Raw genomic sequence first — 15,542 nt, forward strand, 5'->3', positions numbered from 1 at the left:
AGGTTGGTCGCGCGGGGAAAGGACGGGACGACGCTCACGTGAGGCCGCTCGCTCCCTCCCGCGTGGATGCTTGTAACCCCCTACTGCAAGCGCACCTGACCTGGGCGCGGGACAAACACAAAGGCCGCGGGATTCCACCTCTCACGCCCGTCTCCCTCCGGCTTCTTCCCCCCTTCGCGCTCCGTCTCGCGCCGACCCATCTGGGCTGGGGCACGCGACGACAATTTACTTATCGGTCCAGGGACCCCCCGGGTTTCGAAACGCCGATAGTTGGCGCGCCAGGTAGGGGCCTGCTGCGTGTTGACGAATAGCTTCCCGTCAAGCTCCAGATGGGCAGTCTTTAGCAACCTTTCCAGCCCGGGACGGTACTCCGTTTCGGGAGTCTTGAGTTCATGTCCCTCGACGGCAGCTACGACATGATACTCCTTCCCTCGCCGCGCGACAGCGACAATGGCGGCCGACAGCCCGCCCACCGGCGGCGAAATCGACGACGTCTCCCCCGTGTGGTGGAAGAACAACATTCAAGCTCGCCCCGTCCCCTCCCCCGCCGACGGAGGAGGAGGCGGGGCAACTGAAAGGGAAATGTGCCCTTGGGCCATTTCTAAAGTATTTTGGTGATTGAGTGCCAACACAAGTGCTTAAATGTGAATCTATGCCCATGGATGAACAAAGTGCAAATCAAGAGAAAAGGTATGTTTCTAAGTCTTAGTACATTGGTTTTGTGTACTAATATACTTGTCTAAGTATCAGAAACAGAAAGAAGAAGAAAAGAGAAGAGTTGGCTATGTACAGCCAAGAGGCTGTTTCGGTCTGGGGCACCGGACTGTCCGGTGGTGCACCGGACAGTGTCCGGTGCGCCAGGCTGCCTCGGGCGAAGTGGCCGCTCTCGGGAATTTGCCGACGGCGTACGGCTAAAATTCACCGGACTGTCCGGTGTGCACAGGACTGTCCGGTGAGCCAACGGTCGGCCGAGCCAACGGTCGGCCGCGCGATCTGCGCGGGACACGTGGCCGAGCCAACGGCTAGAAGGGGGCACCGGACTGTCCGGTGTGCACCGGACATGTCCGGTGCGCCAACGGCTCCAAGTCTGCCAACGGTCGGCTTCACCATTTAAGGAAGGAAATCGGGCACCGGACACTGTCCGGTGTGCACCGGACTGTCCGGTGCGCCCGACGACAGAAGGCAAGGATGGCCTTCCAGATTTGTTCTCAACGGCTCCTAGCTGCCTTGGGGCTATAAAAGGGACCCCTAGGCGCATGGAGGAGAACACCAAGCAACCTTAGAGCATTCTTGATCATCCACACTCAGTCTTTGCGCATTCGTTTGTCTTTCTAAGTGATTCGAGCTCCGTTCTAGTGAGAACTTTGAGATAGTCTTTGAGCTCGATTCTTGGCCGTGTGTGTGCGCATTCTTGCTGTGGATTTGTGTGTGTTGCTTCCCTTCCTTACTCCGTGATTCTTTGTGAACATCAAAAGTGTAAGGGCGAGAGGCTCCAACTTGTGGAGATTCCTCGCGAACGGGATAAGAAAAGAAAAGCATAACACTGTGGTATTCAAGTTGATCATTGGATCACTTGAGAGGAGTTGAGTGCAACTCTCGTCCGTTGGGACGCCACAACGTGGAGTAGGCAAGTTTTGTACTTGGCCGAACCACGGGATAAATCACTGTGTCTTCTCTGTGTTAAATTCCTTGTGATTATCGTATTGTGCAAGACCTTCTCTCTAGCCACTTGGCGATTATTGTGCTAACACTTAACAAGTTTTTGTGGCTATAAGTTTAAGTCTCACAGGATCACCTATTCACCCCCCCTCTAGGTGCTCTCAATTGGTATCAGAGCCGTTCTCTTCAAGAAAGGGACTAACCGCCCGAAGAGATGGATCCTAAGGGCAAGGGGATGGTGATCAACGACAAGGAGAAAGAGACCTTCGTCAACGAGCTCAATAATGACAAGCCCACCGACTTAGGCTCGGGCCACAAAAGAATAGACGGGAGGAAGAAGAAGACAAGGCGCATCAAGGAAATTGTCTACTACGACAGCGACGAATCTTCCTCCTCCCAAAAGGACGACGACAACGACTACAGGAAGACGGTCAATTCGAACTTTTCATTTGATTATTCTCGTATTCCACATAGTTCGAATTCGCATTTGCTTTCCATTCCTCTTGGCAAACCTCCACACTTCGATGGGGAGGACTACGGATTTTGGAGTCACAAAATGCGTAGTCACTTATTCTCTCTCCATCCAAGCATATGGGAGATTGTAGAGAATGAAATGAAATTTGATAGCTCGGATAGCCCTATGCTTATAAATGAACAAATCCATAGAAATGCACAAGCTACTACTGTTCTATTAGCATCTTTGTGCAGGGAAGAGTACAATAAAGTGAGCGGCTTGGACAATGCCAAGCAGATATGGGACACCCTCAAGATCTCTCACGAAGGGAACGACATCACCATGCTCACTAAAATGGAGTTGGTGGAGGGCGAGCTTGGAAGATTTGCGATGATAAGGGGCGAGGAGCCAACCCAAACATACAACCGGCTCAAGACCCTTATCAACAAAATAAGGAGCTATGGAAGCACGTGATGGACGGACCATGACGTCGTCCGACTACTACTAAGGTCCTTTACCATTCTTGATCCTCATTTGGTGAATAATATTCGTGAGAATCCCAGGTACACCAAAATGTCGCCCGAAGAAATCCTTGGAAAATTCGTAAGCGGGCGAATGATGATCAAGGAGGCAAGATACGTGGACGACGCGTTGAACGGTCCAATTCATGAGCCTCAACCCATTGCTCTCAAGGCAACAAGGAGCAAGGAGGCATTACCTAGCAAGGTGGTGCAAGTTGAGGCGGCAGGGCTCAATGATGAGGAGATGGCCCTCATCATCAAGCGCTTCAAGACGGCGCTTAAGGGTCGCAAGGGACAGCCAAGCAAGACCAAAGCCAAGGGAAAGCGCTCATGCTTCAAATGCGGTAAGATTGGTCATTTTATTGCTACCTGTCCCGATAATGAAAGTGACCAGGAATACGGGAGCAAGAGGGAAAAGAAGAAAAATTACAAGAAGGCCAAGGGCGAGGCACATCTAGGAAAGGAGTGGGACTCGGATTGCTCCTCCTCCGACTCTGACAATGAAGGACTCGCCGCCACCGCCTTCAACAAGTCATCCCTCTTCCCAAACGAGCGTCACACATGCCTCATGGCAAAGGAGAAGAAGGTATGTACTCGAGACAGTAATACTTATGATTCTTCTAGTGATGATGAGTCTAGCGATGAGGAAATAGATTACTCTAGCTTGTTCAAGGGATTGGATAGAAATAAAATTGATAAAATCAATGAATTGATTGATGCCTTAAATGAGAAGGACAGACTCTTAGAGAAACAAGAGGATTTATTGTATGAAGAACATGATAAATTTGTAGAAACACAAAGATCTCACGCTCTAGAAGTTAAAAGAAATGAAATGCTTTCTTGTGAATTATCTTCTTGCCATAAGACAATTTCTAAATTAAGGAGCATTAATGATGATTTGAATGCTAAGTTAGAGATTGCTAGTAAATCTATCTCTTGTGTAGAAAATGTTGTAACGTGCACTAGGTGTAAAGATATTAACATTGATGCTTATAGTGAACACCTAGCTTGCATTTCTAAATTAAATGAAGAGGTAGCTAGTCTTAATGCCCAACTTGAGACTAGCAAAAGTGATTTTGATAAGCTAAAATTTGCAAGGGATGCCTACACTATTGGTAGACACCCCTCAATTAAGGATGGACTTGGCTTCAAGAGAGAAGCCAAGAACTTAACAAGCCATAAGGCTCCCATTCCCGCCAAGGAGAAAGGGAAGGCCCCTATGGCTAGTAGTGCTAAAAAGAACCATGCTTTTATGTACCATGATAGGAGACAATCTAGAAATGCTTATAGGAGTTGTAATGCATATAATGTCTTTGATTCTCATGCCATGTTTGCTTCTAGTTCTTCTTATGTGCATGATAGAAATGTTGGTAGGAGAAATGTTGTTCATAATTTGCCTAGGAGAAATGTTGTTAATGTTCCTAGGAAAGTAAATGAACCCTCTACAATTTATCATGCTTTAAATGCTTCCTTTGCTATTTTTAGAAAGGATAGGAAAATAGTTGCTAGGAAGTTAGGGGCAAAATGCAAGGGAGACAAAACTTGCATTTGGGTCCCTAAGGATATTTGCACTAACCTTGTAGGACCCAACATGAGTTGGGTACCTAAGACCCAAGCCTAAATTTGCCTTGCAGGTTTATGCATCTGGGGGTTCAAGCTGGATTATCGACAGCGGATGCACAAACCATATGACGGGGGAGAAGAAGATGTTCACCTCCTACGTCAAGAATAAGGATTCCCAAGATTCAATTATATTCGGTGATGGGAATCAAGGCAAGGTAAAAGGGTTAGGTAAAATTGCAATCTCAAATGAGCACTCTATCTCTAATGTGTTTTTAGTAGAGTCTCTTGGATATAATTTGCTATCTGTTAGTCAATTATGCAATATGGGATATAATTGTTTGTTTACAAATATAGATGTGTCTGTCTTTAGAAGATGTGATGGTTCACTAGCTTTCAAGGGTATTCTAGACGGCAAGCTTTACTTAGTTGATTTTGCAAAAGAAGAGGCCGGTCTAGATGCATGCTTAATGGCTAAGACTTGCATGGGCTGGCTGTGGCATCGCCGCTTAGCACATGTGGGGATGAAGAACCTCCACAAGCTTCTAAAGGGAGAACACGTGATAGGTCTAACCAATGTTCATTTCGAAAAAGATAGACCTTGTGCAGCTTGTCAAGCAGGGAAACAGGTGGGAGGCTCTCATCACACCAAAAATGTGATGACAACATCAAGACCCCTGGAGTTGCTACATATGGACCTCTTCGGACCCGTCGCCTATCTGAGCATAGGAGGAAGTAAGTATGGTCTAGTTATCGTTGATGACTTTTCCCGCTTCACTTGGGTGTTCTTTTTGCAGGATAAGTCTGAAACCCAAGGGACTCTCAAGCGCTTCATCAGGAGAGCTCAAAATGAGTTTGAGCTCAAGGTGAAGAAGATAAGGAGCGACAACGGGTCCGAGTTCAAGAACCTTCAAGTGGAGGAGTTCCTTGAGGAGGAAGGGATCAAGCACGAGTTCTCCGCTCCCTACACACCACAGCAAAATGGTGTGGTAGAAAGGAAGAACAGGACGCTAATCGATATGGCGAGGACGATGCTTGGAGAATTCAAGACCCCCGAGCGTTTTTGGTCGGAAGCCGTGAACACGGCTTGCCACGCCATCAACAGGGTCTACCTTCATCGCCTCCTCAAGAAGACTTCATATGAGCTACTAACCGGTAACAAACCCAATGTATCTTACTTTCGTGTATTTGGGAGCAAGTGCTACATTCTAGTGAAGAAGGGTAGAAATTCTAAATTTGCTCCCAAAGCTGTAGAAGGGTTTTTGTTAGGTTATGACTCAAATACAAAGGCGTATAGAGTCTTCAACAAATCATCGGGTTTGGTTGAAGTCTCTAGCGACGTTGTATTTGATGAGACTAATGGCTCTCCAAGAGAGCAAGTTGTTGATTGTGATGATGTAGATGAAGAAGATGTTCCGACAGCCGCTATACGAACCATGGCGATTGGAGAAGTGCGGCCACAGGAACAAGATGAACGAGATCAACCTTCTTCCTCAACTATGGTGCATCCCCCAACCGAAGATGACGAACAGGTACCTCAAGTGGAGGCGCTTGATCAAGGGGGAGCACAAGATGATCAAGTGATGGAGGAAGAAGCGCAACCGGCACCTCCGACCCAAGTTCGAGCGATGATTCAAAGGGATCATCCCGTCGACCAAATTCTGGGTGATATTAGCAAGGGAGTAACTACTCGATCTCGATTAGTTAATTTTTGTGAGCATTACTCTTTTGTCTCTTCTATTGAGCCTTTCAGGGTAGAAGAGGCCTTGCTAGATCCGGACTGGGTGTTGGCCATGCAGGAGGAACTCAACAACTTCAAGCGCAATGAAGTTTGGACACTAGTGCCTCGTCCTAAGCAAAATGTTGTGGGAACCAAGTGGGTGTTTCGCAACAAACAAGACGAGCACGGAGTGGTGACAAGGAACAAGGCTCGACTTGTGGCAAAAGGTTATGCCCAAGTCGCAGGTTTGGACTTTGAGGAGACTTTTGCTCCTGTGGCTAGGCTAGAGTCCATTCGTATCTTGCTAGCATATGCCGCTCACCATTCTTTCAGGTTGTACCAAATGGATGTGAAGAGCGCTTTCCTCAATGGGCCAATCAAGGAGGAGGTGTACGTGGAGCAACCCCCTGGCTTCGAGGATGAACGGTACCCCAACCACGTGTGTAAGCTCTCTAAGGCGCTCTATGGACTTAAGCAAGCCCCAAGAGCATGGTATGAATGCCTTAGAGACTTTTTAATTGCTAATGCTTTCAAGGTTGGGAAAGCCGATCCAACTCTTTTTACTAAGACATGTGATGGTGATTTGTTTGTGTGCCAAATTTATGTCGATGACATTATATTTGGTTCTACTAACCAAAAGTCTTGTGAAGAGTTTAGCAGGGTGATGACGCAGAAATTCGAGATGTCGATGATGGGCGAGTTGAACTACTTCCTTGGGTTCCAAGTGAAGCAACTCAAGGACGGCACCTTCATCTCCCAAACAAAGTACACGCAAGATTTGCTGAAGCGGTTTGGGATGAAGGACGCCAAGCCCGCAAAGACTCCGATGGGGACCGACGGACACACCGACCTCAACAAAGGAGGTAAGTCCGTTGATCAAAAAGCATACCGGTCAATGATAGGGTCTTTACTTTATTTATGTGCTAGTAGACCGGATATTATGCTTAGCGTATGCATGTGTGCTAGATTTCAATCCGATCCTAAGGAGTGTCACTTAGTGGCGGTGAAGCGAATTCTTAGATATTTGGTTGCTACGCCTTGCTTCGGGCTCTGGTATCCAAAGGGGTCTACCTTTGACTTGGTTGGATACTCAGATTCCGACTATGCTGGATGTAAGGTCGATAGGAAGAGTACATCGGGGACGTGCCAATTCTTAGGAAGGTCCCTGGTGTCGTGGAACTCTAAGAAACAAACTTCCGTTGCCCTATCCACCGCTGAGGCCGAGTATGTTGCCGCAGGACAATGTTGCGCGCAACTACTTTGGATGAGGCAAACCCTCTGGGACTTTGGCTACAATCTGAGCAAAGTCCCACTCCTATGTGATAATGAGAGTGCTATCCGCATGGCGGAGAATCCTGTTGAACACAGCCGCACAAAGCACATTGACATCCGGCATCACTTTTTGAGAGACCACCAGCAAAAGGGAGATATCGAAGTGTTTCATGTTAGCACCGAGAACCAGCTAGCCGATATCTTTACCAAGCCTCTAGATGAGAAGACCTTTTGCAGGTTGCGTAATGAGCTAAATGTCTTAGATTCGCGGAACTTGGATTGAATTATAGCATACATGTGTTTATTCCTTTGATCATGTTCATTCTGCATTTTGTTGCTTATTGTGGTGCTCAAGTTGTACAAACGCTCCCTGGACCTCACAAGTCCGTTGCAAAGTGATGCACATGTTTAGGGGGAGATATGTTACAACTTGACCCTTTGAAGACTAACCATGTGTTTAAGTTTGATGATTTAGTCTCGAAGATGGATTGAAAGGGAAAAAGGTGGACTTGGACCATGAAAGACTTCCACTGCACTCCGATGAGAGGGTAACTTATTCCAAGTTCATCTTTAGACTCTTATTGCCTATTTGCTCTTAATTGAAGATTTTGGTGAGGCAATGGGGTTAAAGGGCCAAGATTGATCCCGTTTTGGTGCTTGATGCCAAAGGGGGAGAAAATAAAGGCCAAAGTGATAAATGGATCAGCTACCACTTGAGAAATTTTGAAAATAGTAGAATAGAGCTTTTGGTTTATCAAAAACTCTTGCATTGTCTTTTTTTTGTCAAAAGTTGGCCTCTTGTAGGGAGAAGTGTTGATTATGGGAAAAAGGGGGAGTTTTTGAAATCTTTGATCAATCTCTTTTGGAATGACTCTCCTTATGCTTCAACATGTGTGGTTGACTTAGAGATAGAGATTTGAGTTTGATTTGCAAAAACAAACCAAGTGGTGGCAAAGGATGATCCATATATGCCAAATTGAATCAAAATAAATTTGAGTTTTTATTTGAAGTGATATTGCACTTGTTCTAGTTGCTTTATGTTGTGTTGGCATAAATCACCAAAAAGGGGGAGATTGAAAGGGAAATGTGCCCTTGGGCCATTTCTAAAGTATTTTGGTGATTGAGTGCCAACACAAGTGCTTAAATGTGAATCTATGCCCATGGATGAACAAAGTGCAAATCAAGAGCAAAGGTATGTTTCTAAGTCTTAGTACATTGGTTTTGTGTACTAATATACTTGTCTAAGTATCAGAAACAGAAAGAAGAAGAAAAGAGAAGAGTTGGCTATGTACAGCCAAGAGGCTGTTTCGGTCTGGGGCACCGGACTGTCCGGTGGTGCACCAGACAGTGTCCGGTGCGCCAGGCTGCCTCGGGCGAAGTGGCCGCTCTCGGGAATTTGCCGACGGCGTACGGCTAAAATTCACCGGACTGTCCGGTGAGCCAACGGTCGGCCGAGCCAACGGTCGGCCGCGCGATCTGCGCGGGACACGTGGCCGAGCCAACGGCTAGAAGGGGGCACCGGACTGTCCGGTGTGCACCGGACATGTCCGGTGCGCCAACGGCTCCAAGTCTGCCAACGGTCGGCTTCGCCATTTAAGGAATGAAATCGGGCACCGGACACTGTCCGGTGTGCACCGGACTGTCCGGTGCGCCCGACGACAGAAGGCAAGGATGGCCTTCCAGATTTGTTCTCAACGGCTCCTAGCTGCCTTGGGGCTATAAAAGGGACCCCTAGGCGCATGGAGGAGAACACCAAGCAACCTTAGAGCATTCTTGATCATCCACACTCAGTCTTTGCGCATTCGTTTGTCTTTCTAAGTGATTCGAGCTCCGTTCTAGTGAGAACTTTGAGATAGTCTTTGAGCTCGATTCTTGGCCGTGTGTGTGCGCATTCTTGCTGTGGATTTGTGTGTGTTGCTTCCCTTCCTTACTCCGTGATTCTTTGTGAACATCAAAAGTGTAAGGGCGAGAGGCTCCAACTTGTGGAGATTCCTCGCGAACGGGATAAGAAAAGAAAAGCATAACACTGTGGTATTCAAGTTGATCATTGGATCACTTGAGAGGAGTTGAGTGCAACTCTCGTCCGTTGGGACGCCACAACGTGGAGTAGGCAAGTTTTGTACTTGGCCGAACCACGGGATAAATCACTGTGTCTTCTCTGTGTTAAATTCCTTGTGATTATCGTATTGTGCAAGACCTTCTCTCTAGCCACTTGGCGATTATTGTGCTAACACTTAACAAGTTTTTGTGGCTATAAGTTTAAGTCTCACAGGATCACCTATTCACCCCCCCTCTAGGTGCTCTCAGCAACCAAGGCCAAGCAGGAGGCGGCACCTCGTCGGCTGTCGAGCGAGTCGATGGCGCCGGCGCCCCAACGAGGGGCACGTCGGGCATCGACCTCGCGTCTGAGACGAAGACGAGCGCCGTATCCCCGCAACATGCCAACCCCAAGCGAACGGACGACGCCAGCACGCTCGCGAAGGACCTGCTGGGCGTCACCCTCGTACCTGAGACGACGGTGCAGTCAGCCCCTGACGTGACTTCATCACCGCCCGTCGACCAAGAGGTACCAACCGGTTCCCATCTCACGGCTTTTGGATTCAGCCTCGACCCACCAAGTGACTTTGCTTTGGTGGACACTCTCGTAGAGGCGAGTCCAAACCCTCTGGGGTATCGTATGCGGTCACCCTGGGACTGGCTGACGAACGTCTCGACCTACGGGCCCTCGGGGTCCGAGGAAGATGACGAGCCCGACTTCTGTTGGGATTTCTCCGGACTTGGTAACCCCAGTGCCATGCAGGACTTTATGACCACGTGCAACTACTGCCTTTCCGACTGTTCTGACGGTAGCCGCAGCCTCGGCGACGAGGACTGCGACCCAAGTCGTGAATGTTTCCACGTCGATCTAGGGGGTCCCAACGAAGACAACCATCTTGGTATGCCGGAGAACGGTGATCTCCCTAGGCCTGTGCCTCGTGTTGACATCCTACAGGAGCTAGCTGTGGTCCCTGTCCCGGCGGGGGGTCATGACCCACAGCTCGAGCAAATCCGCGAGATGCAGGCCAGGCTCGACGAGGGGGCAGGAACACTTGAGCCGATCTGCTGGGACATCGGGCAGGAATGGGCGGGCCAACCTCCGTCCGGAGAAGTGCGTCACCTACCCTAGGGTATCCAGCACCGCATCGCCGACGATGTCAGGGTAAGGCCGCCACCGACTTCCAGTGGAGTCGGCCAGAACCTGGCTGCAGCGGCAATGCTTCTCCGCGCGATGCCGGAGCCATCAACCACCGAGGGGCGGCGAATTCAGGGAGAGCTCAAGAATCTCCTGGAAGACGCCGCGGTCCGACGGGCCGAAAGCTCCGCCTCCCGAAGGCAGGGGCACCCCTCGGAACATCGCGCCGCGACTTCCCGTTTCATGCAGGAAGCCTCGGTTCACACCGGGCGCACGCGCAACACAGCGCCTGCGGCCCCGGGTCACCTCGGCAACGAGCACCATCACCGCAACCGTTGGGTCCACCTCGACGAGAGGGTGCGCCGAGGCTACCACCCCAGGCGTGGGGGACGCTACGACAGCGAGGAGGATCGGAGTCCCTCGCCCGAACCACCCGGTCCGCAGGCTTTCAGCCGCGCCATACGACGGGCGCCGTTCCCGACCCGGTTCCGAACCCCGACTACTATCACAAAGTACTCGGGGGAGACGAGACCAGAACTGTGGCTCGCGGACTACCGGCTGGCCTGCCAACTGGGTGGAACGGATGATGACAACCTCATCATCCGCAACCTCCCCCTGTTTCTCTCCGATACCGCTCGCGCCTGGCTGGAACACCTGCCTCCGGGGCAGATCTCCAACTGGGACGACCTGGTCCAAGCCTTCGCCGACAATTTCCAGGGCACATACGTGCGCCCTGGAAACTCCTGGGATCTCCGAAGCTGCCGACAACAGCCGGGAGAGTCTCTCCGGGACTACATCCGACGATTCTCGAAGCAGCGCACCGAGCTGCCCAACATCACCGATTCAGATGTCATCGGCGCGTTCCTCACCGGCACCTCCTACCGCGACCTGGTGAGCAAGCTAGGTCGCAAGACCCCCACTAGGGCGAGCGAGCTGATGGACATCGCCACCAAGTTCGCCTCCGGCCAGGAGGCGGTTGAGGCTATCTTCCGGAAGGACAAGCAGCCCCAGGGCTGCCCACCGGAAGATGTCCCCGAGGCGTCAACTCAGCACAGCGCCAAGAAGAAAGGCAAGAAGAAGTTGCAAGCGAAGCGCGACGCCGCCGACGCAGATCTTGTCGCCGCCGTCGAGTACAAGAACCCTCGGAAACCTCCCGAAGGTGCCAACCTCTTCGACAAGATGCTCAAGGAGCCGTGCCCCTATCATTAGGGGCCTGTCAAGCACACCCTTGAGGAGTGCGTCATGCTTTAGCGCCACTTTCACAAGGCCGGGCCACCCGCGGAGGGTGGCAGGGCTCGCGACGACGATAAGAAGGAAGATCACCAGGCAGGAGAGTTCCCCGAGGTCCGCGACTGCTTCATGATCTACGGCGGGCAAGTGGCGAACGCCTCGGCTCGGCACCGCAAGCAAGAGCGTCGGGAGGTCTGTTCGGTAAAGGTGGCGGCGCCAGTCTACCTAGACTGGTCTGACAAGCCTATCACCTTCGACCATGCCGACCACCCCGACCGCGTGTCGAGCCCGGGAAAATACCCGCTCGTTGTCGACCCTGTCATCGGCGACGTCAGGCTCACCAAGGTCCTCATGGACGGAGGCAGCAGCCTCAACATCATCTACGCCGAGACCCTCGGGCTCCTGCGGGTCGATCTGTCCTCAGTCCGGGCAGGCGCTGCGCCTTTCCACGGGATAATCCTCGGGAAACGCGTCCAGCCCCTCGAACAACTCGATGTACCCATCTGCTTTGGGACGCCCTCCAACTTCCGAAGGGAGACCCTCACGTTCGAGGTGGTCGGGTTCCGAGGAACCTACCACGCAGTGCTGGGGAGACCATGCTACGCTAAGTTCATGGCCGTCCCCAACTACACCTACCTCAAGCTCAAGATGTCGGGCCCCAACGGGGTCATCACCATCGGCCCCACGTACCGACACACGTACGAATGCGACTGGTGTGCGTGGAGTACGTCGAGGCCCTCGCCGGATCCGAGGCCCTCATTGCCGACCTGGAGAGCCTCTCTAAGGAGGTGCCAGACGTGAAGCGCCACGCCGGCAACTTCGAGCCGGCAGAGACGGTTAAATCCGTCCCTCTCGATCCTAGCAGCGACGCCTCCAAGCAGATCCAGATCGGCTCCGAGCTCGATCCCAAATAGGAAGCAGTGCTCGTCGACTTCCTCCGCGCAAACACCGACGTTTTCGCGTGGAGTCCCTCGGACATGCCCAGCATACCGAGGGATGTCGTCGAGCACTCGCTGGATATCCGAGCTGGAGCCCGACCCGTGAAGCAGCCTCTGCGCCGATTCGACGAAGAAAAGCGCAGAGCCCTAGGCGAGGAGATCCACAAGCTAACGGTGGCAGGGTTCATCAAAGAGGTATTCCATCCCGAATGGCTTGCCAACCCTGTGCTTGTGAGAAAGAAAGGAGGGAAATGGCGGATGTGTGTAGACTACACTGGTCTAAACAAAGCATGTCCGAAAGTTCCCTACCCTCTGCCTCGCATCGATCAAATCGTGGATTCCACTGCTGGGTGCGAAACCCTATCTTTCCTCAATGCCTACTCAGGGTATCACCAGGTCAGGATGAAAGAGTCCGACCAGCTCGCGACCTCTTTCATCACACCCTTCGGCATGTACTGCTATGTTACCATGCCGTTCGGCTTGAGGAATGCAGGTGCAACGTACCAACGGTGCATGAACCATGTGTTTGGCGAACACATTGGCTGAACGGTCGAGGCCTACGTGGCTACGTCGATGACATCGTAGTCAAGACGAGGAAAGCCTCCGACCTCCTTTCCGACCTTGAAGTGACATTCCGATGTCTCAAGGCGAAAGGCGTGAAGCTCAATCCCGAAAAGTGTGTCTTCGGGGTTCCCCGAGGCATGCTCTTGGGGTTCATCGTCTCCGAGCGGGGCATCGAGGCCAACCCGGAGAAGATCGCAGCCATCACCAGCATGGGGCCCATCAAGGACTTGAAAGGCGTACAGAGAGTCATGGGATGCCTTGCGGCTCTGAGCCGCTCCATCTCGCGCCTCGGCGAAAGAGGCCTGCCTCTGTACCGCCTCTTAAGGAAGGCCGAGTGCTTCACTTGGACCCCTGAGGCCGAGGAAGCCCTCGGGAACCTGAAGGCGCTCCTTACAAACGCGCCCATCTTGGTGCCCCCGCTGCCGGAGAAGCCCTCTTGATCTACGTCGCCGCGACCACTCAGGTGGTTAGCGCTGCGATTATGGTTGAGAGACGCGAAGAGGGGCATGCATTGCCCGTCTAGAGGCCAGTCTACTTCATCAGTGAGGTACTGACCGAGACCAAAATCCGCTACCCACAAATTCAGAAGCTGCTGTACGCGGTGATCCTGACGCGGCGGAAGTTGCGACACTACTTCGAGTCTCATCCGGTAACTGTGGTGTCATCCTTCCCCCTGGGGGAGACCATCCAGTGCCGCGAGGCCTCGGATAGAATTGCAAAGTGGGCGGTGGAAATCATGGGCGAGACGATCTCGTTCGTCCCTCGAAAGGCCATCAAGTCCCAGGTCTTAGCGGACTTTGTGTCTGAATGGGTCGACACCCAGCTCCCAACAGCTCCGATCCAACCGGAACTCTGGACCATGTTCTTCGATGGGTCGCTGATGAAGACAGGAGCAGGCGCAGGCCTGCTCTTCATCTCGCCCCTCGGGAAGCACCTACGCTACGTGCTACGCCTCCACTTTCCGGCGTCCAACAATGTGGCTGCGTATGAGGCTCTGGTCAACGGTTTGCGCATTGCCATCGAGCTAGGGGTCCGACGCCTCGACGCTCGTGGTGACTCGCAGCTCGTCATCGACCAAGTCATGAAGAACTCCCACTGCCGCGACCCAAAGATGGAAGCATACTACGATGAGGTTCGGCGCCTGGAAGACAAGTTCTACGGGCTCGAGCTCAACCACATCCCCCGACGCTATAATGAGACTGCGGACGAGCTGGCTAAAATAGCCTCGGGGCGAACAACGGTTCCCCCGGACGTTTTCTCCCGAGACCTGCATCAACCCTTCGTCAAGACCGACGACACGCCTAAGCCCGAGAAGGCCTCGGCCCAGCCTGAGGCACCCTCGGCTAAGTCCGAGGTACCCTCGGCTCAGTCCGAGGCACCCTCGGCTCGGCCCGAGGTACCCTCGGTCCCCGAGGGTGAGGCACTGCGCATCGAGGAGGAGCGGAGCGGGGTCACACCTAATCGAAACTGGCAGACCCCGTACCTGCAATATCTCCACCGAGGAGAGCTACCCCTCGACCAAGCCGAAGCTCGGCGGTTGGCGCGGCGCGCCAAGTCGTTCGTCTTGCTGGGAGATGGGAAGGAGCTCTACCACCGCAGCCCCTCGGGCATCCTCCAGCGATGCATTTCCATCGCCGAAGGTCAGGAGCTCCTACAAGAGATACACTCGGGGGCTTGCGGCCATCACGTAGCACCTCGAACCCTTGTTGGAAACGCCTTCCGACAAGGTTTCTACTAGCCGACGGCGGTGGCCGACGCCACTAGAATTGTCCGCACCTGCGAAGGGTATCAGTTCTATGCAAGGCAGACCCACATGCCTGCTCAGGCCCTGCAGACCATACCCATCACCTGGCCGTTTGCTATGTGGGGACTGGACCTAGTCGGCCCCTTGCAGAAGGCACCCGGGGGCTACACGCACCTGCTGGTCGCCATCGACAAATTCTCCAAGTGGATCGAGGTCCGACCCCTAAATAGCATCAGGTCCGAACATGCGGTGGCGTTCTTCACCAACATCATCCATCGCTTTGGGGTCCCAAACTCCATCATCACCGACAACGGCACCCAGTTCACCGGCAGAAAGTTCCTGGACTTCTGTGAGGATCACCACATTCGGGTAGACTGGGCCGCCGTGGCTCACCCCATGACGAATGGGCAAGTAGAGCGTGCCAACGGCATGATTCTACAAGGACTGAAGCCTCGGATCTACAACGACCTCAACAAGTTCGGCAAGCGGTGGATGAAGGAACTCCCCTCGGTGGTCTGGAGTCTGAGGACGACGCCGAGCCGGGCCACGGGCTTCACACCCTTCTTTCTAGTCTATGGGGCCGAGGCCATCTTGCCCACAGTCTTAGAATACGGTTCCCCGAGGACGAGGGCCTACGCCGACCAAAGCAATCAAGCTAGTCGACAAGACTCACTGGACCAGCTGGAAGAGGCTCGGGACATGGCCTTA

This window comes from Zea mays, chromosome 6, assembly GCF_902167145.1.
Source record: "Zea mays cultivar B73 chromosome 6, Zm-B73-REFERENCE-NAM-5.0, whole genome shotgun sequence".
NCBI classification, from domain to species: Eukaryota; Viridiplantae; Streptophyta; class Magnoliopsida; order Poales; family Poaceae; genus Zea; species Zea mays.